Here is a 12,699-nt window from a genome sequence, read left to right as displayed (position 1 = left end):
CGCTATGATGGTCAGTAACAGAGGGAAGGTAAGGTTTGGGACTAATGTTGAATGGGGAATTGGGATTGCATTCACCCGTACCACAGTCAGGTGAGTTGATCACGGACAGCCTGGGTAGAAAGGGGCTGTCTGGTTTGCCTTCGCCCTTCTGCTTCCTTCTCTTCTGCTTCCTCCTCTTCAGCTGATTGCGTATGTCTGGGGGCAAGGGCGATGTGCTCATGATGGCGAGTTTGTGGAGCATGCAGCAGACCACGATGAACCTTGCGAGGCATTCTGGTGAGTACTTCAAGACTCCTCCAGGGTGGTCCAGGTAGCGGAAGCATTGTTTAAGACCATCAATGGTCTTCTCTGTCAGATTCCATGTGGAAGCATGGCTCTTATTCTACACTTGCTGTCCACTTTTGGTTAGTTGCGGAGCGGAGTCATGAGCCAGGTGGTTGGTGGATAGCCCCTGTTGTCCAGTAACTACTCTATGGTTTGGTATGGTGGCTCAAAGACTGAGGGAATGGTGGACTGGCACAAAATGAAAGCATCATGACTGCTGTGAGGATACCGGGCATTCACCATCATGATGTGCTGAGCATGGTCGCACACCAACTGTATATTCAGCGAACGGTACCTTTGCGGTTGCAGTACATCCCAGCATTTAGATGCTGTGCCCACAATGCCACAGTCAGAGAGAAGACAATGAAGTCCCCTCTTCTGGCATAAAGAGCGTCAGTCACCTCTCTTATGCAGCAGTGGGTGGAGAATTAGGAGATGGTCCAGATATCACCTGCTCCAGCCTGGAATGATCCCAACATGAAGAAAATCAGGGCCACCTTCACAGCGATTGGCATCGCTATCCTTGTCCTGGTGTAAGGCTGCAAGTCTTGTTGCATAAGGGGGCAGAGTTCTGTGAGCACCTCCTTCATAAAGCACAGATGCCTTACACACTGCTCCTGGCTCAGGTTAAGATATGAGAATTGCTCTCAGAAAATCCTAAGTGGGAGCCTTTCTCCTCCTCCTCCTTCTCTCCCTGCAAGCAGCTTGTCCACTTCTTCGCTGCCCCTGCTCGTTCTCCCTGTCATGCTGCAGGCCAAGTGCAATGACAACTAGAGCACCTATAACTGGAGGCAAGTGGGATGACCAAAACCCTTGAAGTCAGAAGCAAGGCTGTCACCTCACCATACCATCTTCAACTAACTCCAGAAAGCTTCAACACTTCTACAAACTTATACAGAGCCAGTAGAAATTAATCAACAACTAATGTGAGAATGGTTGATAATACCTTGAAATATGACTGGTGGGGGATCCTTACAACTGCTGCTCGCATGTTCAGCTGTGTAAGGTTAAGACAAGGCATTACTTCCAGCATTGAGGATGAAAATGGCAGCACTGGCGTCAAATCAGTATTGCACGCTGATAGATGTCACAATCTGTCTACTCTACATACTTCTGGCGCACGCTCCTAGTGCAGACGTTAATGCCCTCACAAAGATGGTATCTGGTGCACCCCACACCAGAGTTGTGCGCGTGTGGCTCAGATGCCATTTTTGACCCAATTGAATTTTTAGCCCTATATGCCTGTGTCCGCTACATTATGAATGATAAAAGTTTTTATTGAAAATAATTTTTTAAAAATGAAATAACAATGGCACATACCCTGGTCACTGTTACTCCAGATTTTAATTGCTCACCTAACACCTAATAAAGGAGAGAAAAGAACTTGCACTTATATATGATGATGCTGGGACAAACTGCACTGATTCAGAGAAAGATTCTGTTTGACTTGGTATTGACCTATTTAGAGGGACATGCACAGCCAATTTTGCAATGCCCAAATTTTGGTATTTGGGAAATATTGCTTTGTGAAATATCTTTCTATGCGATGAAAAACAACATTTATTTACTCTTGAGAGATAAGCTGAATGTTATATATGTTGTGTGTTTTATTCAGAATTCTATCAAAGTACAGGATTATGACATCATAATTGTTTTTAATGAGTAAAATAAAACATTTTCACTAAAGGCTGGAGAGTTGCTAACCTAGCACATTTGTACAAAATATAACAAAAGTTATATCAACATTTCAGGTACTGAGAACTATAATCCATATGACATGTCTGAACTCTTAATTCTTGGCATGACTTTCTTTTTCTTGTTGCTAGCAACATATTCCTAAACATTAAGCAGTGGGAAACGACAGACGAGCCAGTAATAATATTGTCTCCACGCTCTGGAGAATGACAATAGCAATGCTCTGGTCACTGTTTATTCAATGTCAGCAAGCCCAGAGAAGCTTGGCTCCAGCTATTGTACTGTACTTATACTAAAGGAGTCAATCCAGTAATCCTTCATTTATCTCCTGGAGTTTATGAACATTTCAGGTAGAGAAAATATTGAAATCTTGCCTGTTTTGTCCATTTGAATCTCAAAGTATTTCTCTGAAAGTAAAGATGAACTGAGGGGATCCAGCCTTTTATCAAGGCCAAATCAAACCATTCACCAAACTTTACTCACCCCCCACCCCATAACTATCATACCCAATTTGTTCCTCCAACAATTAATAAAAAAAAGCAAGAACTCAGGCGACCAAAAAGGTCATTGCTTAGTGAGGCTGGATTACAGCACCAAAGGAAGCCTAAAAAGCATGTATTGATCCAGTCTGACAGCTCCTGCCTCTATGACTGTGAAACAAAGGCGCTTAAAGCTGTTACCATTAATACCTTCCATTATCTTTGAAGACTGTTGAAATTGCAATGCACTGTACAAGAGTTATCATCAGGTAATTAGGTCCATGTATCTTAACAGTGTAGATCTCTTTAGCCTCCTAATACTAGCTTAAAGGTCATATGCGAAGGATTTGGGTTTAATTAACCTTTGCCCTAGCTAAGGATATAGCATGCTATCCATTAACCCAACAGAGCAATGAGAAATATTGTATTGTGTAAACAGAAGATATTACAGTAGTCCTGATCTATAATGAGTATCATTTTACAAAAGTGAGGAACAGACTTCCAAGAAAAGGAGCATTCGTTGTGTTATATATGCCTTTCATATGAGTAAAATAACTTCATAATACACCAATGGTATAAATAACGGAAAAGGAAAGGACTTGCATTTGTATAGCGCCTTTCACGACCTCAGGACGTACCAAAGTACAGTTGATTAAGTACTTTTGAAGTGTTGTCACTGTTGTAATGTAGGGAGTGTGGCAGACAATTTGTGCAAAACATGGCCTCACAAACAGCATTGAGATAAATGACCAGATATTCTGTTTAGTGATGTTAGATGAAGGATAAACATTGGCCAAGATACGAAGCAAACTTTCCTGCTCTTCTAAAAATAGTGCCATGGGGCAGATAGGGTTTCAATGTCTCATCTGATACATGGCATCTCTGACAGTGCAGCACTCTATTGATGTCTCATTTGGTAGACGGCACCTCTGACAGTGCAGCACTCCATCTATCCTACATTGAAGTGTCAACCTGGATTATGTGCTCAAGTATCTGGAGTAGGGTTTGAAACCATACCTTCTGACTTAAAGGCAAAAGAGCTACCATTAAGCCAAGGCTCAGATTGAATCCCATTGGCCTTATATGTATTTTACTAACGACCTGGAGGTTGGGGAGTCAAACCAGCTTTTTACCCCAACAATGTTTGGGTTTCTGTGTCTGGAAACAGCTGATGACTCTGAAATGTCACAGAGGTTCTTTGAGTCTCCCACTAAAGTTACAGCAGGAGATGGAAAAACTCCAATGGAATTTCAGGCTAGTATGTATAACTGAAGCAAAAATAGTGGAAAGTCTCAGCGAGATTTTATATAGAACAAAAAAAATAAGTAACGTAATTTGGAGATGTTTTGAAAAACAAGAGTTCAGTTCATTTCACATTCCAATGTTACCTCAGTGAAAGATTGGAGAAAGTGTGTGCTCAGTGAAAGCTTGATGATTTCTTCTGAAACGATACTTATTGGGCCTTAAATTGCGGCTGGAGGCTTCCCACGGGCGAATGTCTCCAAACTGCAAGTAAACTCTGCACCTACCTGATGGTCCTGGAAGTTCGGACACTTGCACTCCTGGGCCTCTACGCATACACCTACGTAAAGGCCCACATATTCCAAGGGTGCATATAGTTCACAATCATCCCTGGGATCAAGTGAGCCAGAAAAAACAATCAAAAAGCAGGATCCCCATTATGCTATGGGGATTCCATTTACGTACGGAATCTCCATAAGCTTAATAGGAATCACCTAAAAACACACTTACACACCAGCTAAATAAAAATAAATCATTACATGTTCAAAATTAATTAAAATACAATTTAATTAAACATTTAAAACTAAAAACTTATTTGGAAAAAATTAATTTAAACGCTTGAAAGGGCCTAAAAATAAACAAAACTAATTTTAAAGGTTTCTTATGTTTAAATAATTACAAAATATATATTTTGATATTTATTTAAACTCTTAAGCTAGTGAAAGAAGGCCTTACAGAAAATCTAGGCCAATATGAATGTGCTCCAATACCAAGCAAAATCATTCAGCTTTTACGAATATTCATTAATACCATAAAATGATTGTAATCTGAATGGGGTTTACTTATTCTGCACATCCATTGTAGTACTGGATGTAGTACCATTTATTCTCTGTGGAGGCAGGGAGGGGAAACATTCAGGGACAATTTTATCCAGCAGAACATGTGGGTAGACTCAGTCGAGTGACTGGTCCTTATTTAAATGGAGTCAGCAAGCTGCCTGCATGAAATGAGTATTCAGAGGCAGGTGGCTGGGTTTGGGCTGCTGCAATATTGGGCAGCCCAGAGGCCGATTGGCTGGCAGCAAGATAAGTCATTTTGGAGGAGTGGATTCGGGAGGGTTTTGGGAACGTGGAAGCAATGGTGTCCATTCCCCCAGGTCTTAGAAGAGTTCCCCTCCTTTGAGATAATTTTGCTCCCTCCAGCACACCAGTGTTTATAGAACTAAACTAACGAGCATATGTCCCAATACTTAAGACAATCATTCTTCTAAACTTTTATATTAGTAAAAGTAGCAAAAATAGATTTAAAAAGATGCGTCCATCAGGCAATTGACAGATTCTTTCACATTGGACTTACTTGTACAATATTAAACTCAGTATAATCTCATTGTTTGTGAATGATTTTGAAATATCATTTTCACAGGACAGAAACAAAGACCAGAATTTGAACAGGGAGGCAGTTTGGGAGTGAGGGGGAACTAGAAAGCCAGTTTCCCGCAGGCACTGCCAAAGTTAATGGCCGAGCCTGATTTGTGGTTCAAACCTTTGTTTCCCACCCACAGCCAGTCAGGAGAAGCTGGCTGGCTGGGGATGAGTAGGCCTGCGGCACTAGGCCACAGAGAGGATGGAGGGAAGGATCAGGTGGGTGTTGGGGGGTGGTCGGGGGCCGGAAGAGAATTGGGGGAGGGGGGGGGCGGAGGGAAGGATTGGGTCCGCAGCATCGTCGGGTGGCAGGGTGGGGGAGGATCGTGGCCAGAGGTGCATCCAGGGGAGGGGAAAGATTGGGGCTGCAGTATCGGAAGGAGGGGAAGCATAGAGCTGGAAGATCGGGGAGGGGAAGCATCGGGGCAAGAGAATTGGAGGGCAAGGAAAGGATTGTGGTCGTAGCATCAGGGGGACGGGAAGGATCGGGGCTGGAGCAGCGTCGAGGCTGTAGGGGCAGTCCAGGAAGGCAATTGAAGACCTCGTGAAGGGAATCAGAGGCCTTGTGGAGCTGATTGGAGGCCATGGGAGGAGGAAATCAGAGGCATTGTGGGGGCTTCGGAGACCTCATGGGGGGGGGGGTCTCCAACTGCAGGGGATGGGTGAGGCAGGGACGCAGGCACCTATCTTCTGGATGCAGCAATCCTTGCTTTACTTTAGCTGCAGGATCACCGAGGCCTGAGAAATCCAACCAGCCAGAGTTAAATTTGAAATGCTGGTTAAATCTGAAGCACGCCAGCCTCATTATAATATTTAAATTAGTGACCCGCGTCCTTGGAGCAGGTTGGCTGCCTGACTCCCGTCGTGTCTCCGTTAAAATCAGAAGCGGACGGGCTGCAGTCAGGATTACATTTTTTAACACTTTAACCTCCAACCCGACTAATCCACCCCTTTTTTGGGGTTAAAATACCTCCCAAGGCCCAGATCTTGGCAGTATTTCCAAGCTGGGGGTAGGAGTTCTGTACGCCTCAACATCGTGGAGATTTACCTCCACAGCGTACGTGCTTTTTTCCCCCAACAGGATCCCTGCCCGGAAGTCGGCCTGATTGACAGGCTTGGCTCCCCTGTCAGGAGGGGAACTGCGGCTGGAGACCAGGAGCAGGTAGGTTCCATTGCTGGGGTTGAGATTGAAAGGTCAGGGTGGCTGGGGCAGAGTGGGCACGGCATGATTTGGAGAGTTGGGGGTGATCACGGGGGTTCTGAAACAGATTGGGGCAGAGAAGGAGGTTGGGAGCGGGAGGAATCAATGATCATTGGGAGCGGCTTAGTGATCGTGAGTGGGTTTGGTGATATCGTGGGGGGGGACTTCTGATTGCGAGGGCATCCAATCTGATCGCGGCGTGGGGTGTAGTCAGATGGCAGGGGAGAGAAGCAGGTTATCTTTGGGGGGCTGAGAGAAAGGCCCACAAGCAGTGCTGGAAAGGCACTTACTTCTTCCATACTGCAGTCCTCGCCTCCCTTTAGCTGCCAGGTTTCCAGAGGCCGGCCAGGGTTAAATTTAAAATGGAGCCAAAATGTGCGGTACGCAGCCTCATTAAAATATTTAAATGAGCAACCTACCTCTTGAGAGCGGGTTAGTTGCCCATGCTCCACCCCACCTCCGTTAAAACTGAATGGGTGGGTTCGAAGTGGGTTGGGTTTGGGTTTGAGAGTTTTTTTTAAGTTTTACATCCCAACCGACCCAAACTCACCTGTTTTTGGGGGTTAAAATTCCTGCCAAAAGATTTGATAGTAATTTGTCTGACATGGTTGACCTTAGCTTGTTCTTTATAATAGTAACATGGCTGATGGTGCATTCTGCAATCAAACACTTATCACTGCAATCAAATACAAAATCAAATACAGAACCAATATGTTTGAAAATCTTGAGTTAACTGTCAAGGCTGAGTGGCTTGATAAACCTTTATTTAATCCATCTTGAGAATAGAACATCAATATCTGTATTTTCTGTATCATCCTCATGTTCATGGTCCATTTTGCATGTTCTGATGGTCGAATCTTCAATATATACACCTTTGTGAGCTACTTTGTAAGCATATCTTTGAAGATGCATAGCTCCTGAGAACTCAGAAAAAAGTTGATATTTTAATGATTACACAGCACACAGACATCAGACTTAATTATCGTTTTTGCATTTCTTGACAGACATACTTTAGGGGAAAGTTAACATTCTTGGAATCCAAATTTTCAAGCAAAGTCAAAGTAAGTATACAAAATATGATTAGATGTAGCTAGTTAGTTAACTTCCCCCTACTTACATGTTCTCTGGTTGGTCTGTGTAATCCATTTGTCTACTGTCTGCTTCCTCATCAGTCTGCACTGGTTCCCTGTTGTCGGATCCAATAAGATCATGGATATCTCCTTGAGACTGACAAGAAACACTGATGTTGTGGCTACAGCTAGATACTGTTGCAGCTTGTTGTTCAATAACATTGGTGGAGCTTGAAGTAGTGTTAATATGACTTGGACTCCTTCAAATTTTGCTATCGCTGTGTAAATCCAGTTGTCAAACTGACGATGGCAAAACTGTCGGAATGTTGTAAGTTTACAATGGACTATCACCGTTTTTGATTTCTATGATTTTGAAAGGCACCTCCTCAATTGATTCTCTCAACATATTTGTGACAAACTGGCAAATTCCATTTTGTTTAAACATACCAAGCACTTATATTTGCATAATGTTTCACCAGGATGTTAATGATGCCAGGAATTTAAAATAGCCCGGGCCTCAAACTGATTACGTTGGGGAGATTTGCTGCTCGCCTTGCTTCATACCTGCCCAAAAGTAACTTGCAATTAAACCACATCCCCCCCACCCCCACCTCCCGAAGGTGTCTGGCTGCTGGGTGCAACCTACCTCCCTCCCTCTGAACTTGCAGCACTCTGCTCACTCACATCTAACCCAAACCTTGTCATTAAACCTGCTGACAAGGGTGGCGCTATTGTTGTTTGGCGAACCAACCTCTACCTAGCAGAGGCTGATTGCCAACTCTCTGACACCTCCTTCTACCTCTCCCTGGACCATGACTCCACTACTGAACATCAAGCCATCATTTCTCAGACCATCACTGACCTCCTCTCCTCTGGAGATCTTCCCTCCACAGCCACCAACCCCGCACAGCCTGTTTCTACCTCCTTCCCAAGATCCACAAACAGGACTGCCCCAGTAGACCCATCATTTCAGCCTGTTCTTGCCCCACAGAACTTATATTTTCCTATATTTTTTCTTCCCTTGTCCAGTCTCTTTCCACTTACATGCGTGACTCCTCCGACGCTCTCTGTCACTTTAACAGCTTCCAGTTTCCTGGCCCGAACCATCTCCTTTTCACCATGGACATTCAATCCCTCTACATTTCTATCCCCCACCAGGATGGCCTAAGGGAAATCCGCTTCTTCCTCGAGCAGAGACCCAACCAGACCCCATCCACCACCATCCTCCACCATCTGGCTGAACTTGTTCTCACATTGAACAACAACTCCTTTAACTCCACTCACTTTCTCCAAATTAAAGGTGTTGCTATGGAAACCTGCATAGGTCCTAGCTTTGCCTTCCTTTTCATGGAACATTCTTTGATCCAGTCCTACTCGGGTCCCCTCCCTTAACTCTTTTTCCGGTACATTGATGACTGTATCGGTGCCGTTTCCTGCTCTCACCCTGAATTAGAAAATTTCATTCACTTTGCATCAAATTTCCATGCTTTCCTCACCTTCACATGGTCCATCTCTGATTCTTCCCTACCTTTCCTCAACTTCTCTGTCTCCATTTCTGGGGATAGGTTATCAACCAGTATCCACTATAAGCCCACTGACTCCCACAGATACCTGGACTACACTTCCTCCCACCCCGAATCCTGTAAGGACTCCATTCCATTCTCCCAGTTTCTCCGTTCCATTGCATCTGCTCTGATGACACCACCTTTCACACTAGTGCCTCTGACATGTTTTCCTTTTTCCTCAACCGAGGATTCCCCTCCATCGTGGTTAACATGGCCCTCAACTGTGTCTGTTCTAATTCCCGCACCTCTGCTCTCACACCTTCCGCTCCCTCTCAGAACCAGGACAGGGTTGCCCTTGTCCTCACCTTTCACCCCACCAGCCTCCACATTCAACGGATCATTCTCCACCATTTCTGCCACCTCCAGCGTGTTCCCACCACCAATCACATCTTCCCCTTCCCTCCCCTCTCAGCATTTCAAAGGGACCGCTCCCTCCCCAACACCCTGGTCTATTCCACAGTCACCGCCAGCAACCCCTCCCCTTCCCACAGCATCTTCCCGTGCAAATGCAGGAGATGTAAGAGCTGCCCTTTTACCTCCTCCCTTCCCACTATCCAGGGCCCCAAATACTTCTTCCAGGTGAAACAGCGATTTACTTGTAATTTCAATTTATTATACAGGTTGTACCTTTCTAGTCCGGAATTCTTTCATTCGGAAACATCTGTGGTTTGGCATTAGTTGGGCCTGCAGGAGAGGAGGGTTTATTTTTTTTTAAGCTTCGATTGGCTGCAATGGCTGATCAGTCAGTGTGTTCAGTGATCGGCTGGGAGCATCTGTCAGTCAGTGAGTGCGTGCGCGGGTGCTCAGGGAGCCATCCACAGGCTGCCATGACACGCACTCACACATACAGGAGTTCAGGCATTGTCCACCGGTACCGGTAAGCGAGACCTTCCGTGGTTCGGGAAATTCTCTGTTCCAGCCCCAGTCAGGTCCCAAGGGTGCCGGATTGGAGAGGTACAACTATACTTTATTTGCTGCTCACAATGAGCTCTCCTCTACATTGGGGAGACCAAACCTAGATTGGGTGACCGCTTTGCGGAGCATTTCCATTCAGTCCGGAAGCGTGACCCTGAGCTTCTGATCACCTGTCACTTTAATTCCCCGCTCCACTTCCACGCCGACATCTCCATCCTCGGCCTCCTACACTGTTCCAATGAAGCTCAACGCAAGCTCGAGGAACAGCACCTCATTCTTCATTTAGGCACTTATAGCTTTCTGTATTCGACATCGAGTAGAACAATTTCAGATAACCTCTGCCCATTTTTGGCTTGCTTTCCCTCCCCCCCGATCTTATGTTTTTTTCCTTTGTCCACAGTGGCAGCTGGTCATTATTCCGCCATTCTCACCCTATCTAGACAAACCTTTTTCTAAATTCTTCCATTACCATTTAAATTTGGCCCATCATCCCTTTTGTCTTTCTAATCTCTCCTGCCTTCCACCCTATCACAGACCTTCCCTTTTTTTCTTTCTTCCCCGCCCCCTTTCAATGCTCTGTTAGAATCTTTTCTTTTCGAACATTTACCGATTCTGACAAAGAGTCATATCAATCTGAAACGTTAACTCTGTTTTTCTCTCCATAAATTCTGCCTGACCCGCTGAGATTTCCAGCATTTTCTGTTTTTATTTCTATTTGATCTCTTTGCTCTGGAGCTGAGTAAGGATATCCAACAGGCCACTGCTTATCCTCTGCCACTACCACCCACTTCTCCCATTCGTGCTCTGTGGAACAAACTGTATCTGCTGGGATCGATGTAGCTCTGTTTGTGCTGTAGAAGGAGTGAATGATGCAGGGTGCTGTGGCATGCTGTCTTCCTGGGTGACAGTCAGACTTACAACTTGATTTTGGAGTTTATCTATTGAAACTAAAGAGGAATACACATTAGAATGATAATGGCAACAAAACACTTTCAAACAGAAGTTATATAGCTAATAACATGGCCATGGTGGTGTGCTTGAATGTGTATGTGTGTACAAGTGAATGATAGAATCATAGAATGATACAGCACAGAATGAGGCCATTTGGCCCATTGTGCCTGTGCCAGCTTTTTGAAAGTGCTATCCAGTTATTCCTACTCCCCTGCTCTTCCCCCTACCCCTGCAAATTTTTCTACTTCAAGTATTTATACAATTCCCTTTTGATAGTTATTATTGAATCTGCTTCCACCACTATTTCAGGCAGTGCATTCCAGATCATAACAACTCACTGCACAATGTTTTCTTTTCTTCATGTCAATCCTGATTCTTTTGCCAATTACCTTAAAATGAGTGAGTGAGTGGATAAAGGAGAACAGGAAAAGGATGGCTCTGTCTTTTAACTTTAGGAAGACCTCCAGTTTCATCCTTGCCCACCTATTCTTCGTTTTCAGGCCAATAGGTCAAAGGGAGACCTATTCATAATGGACTCAATGATCTAAAACTTCCGGCTTAGTTTTGTTCTGTCCTGTAATGTGCCATCTTTTTCTGGAATCGGGAATCAGATGTTGGATGTTTAAAGAGCACAGAAGAGTGAGACTCAAATGTCCACTCTGCACCGAGCTAATGTGAGAGTAAATGAATGTGCATCATACAGATAGACTGCATTGTAAGGTTGCTTTGTTGACTCATCTTAATAAAGTCAATGCAACAAAAATTCTAGTTTGAATTGGCAGTGACAGAGTGCAGCATGGACATACATGTGGAGCATTGTGAAGGGTTTGATGCAAGCTTAGTCATGGCTTATCAGTGTGGCATGCATAAATTGCCCATCTACTTGGTATAGTGAAGTACCTAGTAGTCTTACAATGGTAGACCCCCTTTAGATTGTTAAACTCTTTCCTCACTTATGACCACAACATACTTTGTGTACGGCTTGAACTCAGTGTTCTTTAAATATATTAAGAGTAAGAGAGTAACTAAAGAAAGGGTAGGGCCTATTAGAGCCCATGAGGGTAATCTTTGTGTGGAGGCGGAAGATGTTGGGAGGGTTCTTAACGAATACTTTGCATCTGTCTTCACAAAGGAAAGGAACATTGCAGATATGGCTATCGAGGAGGAGTGTAATATTCTGGATGAAATAAATATAGTGAGAGAGGAAGTATTAAGGGGTTTAGCAGCTTTGAAAGTAGATAAGTCCCCAGGCCCGGATGAATTGCATCCCAGGCTGTTGAGCGAAGTAAAAGAGAAAATAGCAGAGGCCTTGACCATCATTTTCCAGTCCTCTTTGGATCTGGGCATGGTGCCAGAGGATTGGAGGAGCAAGGGATAGGCCAAGTAATTACAGGCCTATTAGCCTAACCTCAGTGATGGGAAAATTATTGGAAAAAATCCTGAAAGACAGGATAAATCTACATTTGGAAAGGCAAGGATTAATTAGGAACAGTCAGCACGTATTTGTTAAGGGAAGATCATGTCTGACTAATCTGATTTAATTTTTTGAGGAGGTAACCAAGAGGGTCAATGAGGGTAGTGCGTACGATGTAGTATATATATAACGCTAGCAAAGCTTTTGATAAGGCCCCACATGGTAGACTGGTCACGAAGGTTAAAGCCCATGGGATACAGGGCAAAGTGTCAAGTTGGATCCAAAATTGGCTTGAAGGTAGGAAGCAAAGGGTAATGATTGATGGATGTTTTTGTGACTGGAAGGATGTTTTCAATGGGGTTCCGCAGGGCGCAGTACTGGGACCCTTGCTTTTTATGGTATATGATTTAGATTTGAATATA

This window comes from Pristiophorus japonicus, chromosome 2 (genome assembly GCF_044704955.1).
Source record: "Pristiophorus japonicus isolate sPriJap1 chromosome 2, sPriJap1.hap1, whole genome shotgun sequence".
Taxonomy (NCBI): domain Eukaryota; kingdom Metazoa; phylum Chordata; class Chondrichthyes; family Pristiophoridae; genus Pristiophorus; species Pristiophorus japonicus.
This window is presented reverse-complemented; position numbering follows the sequence as displayed.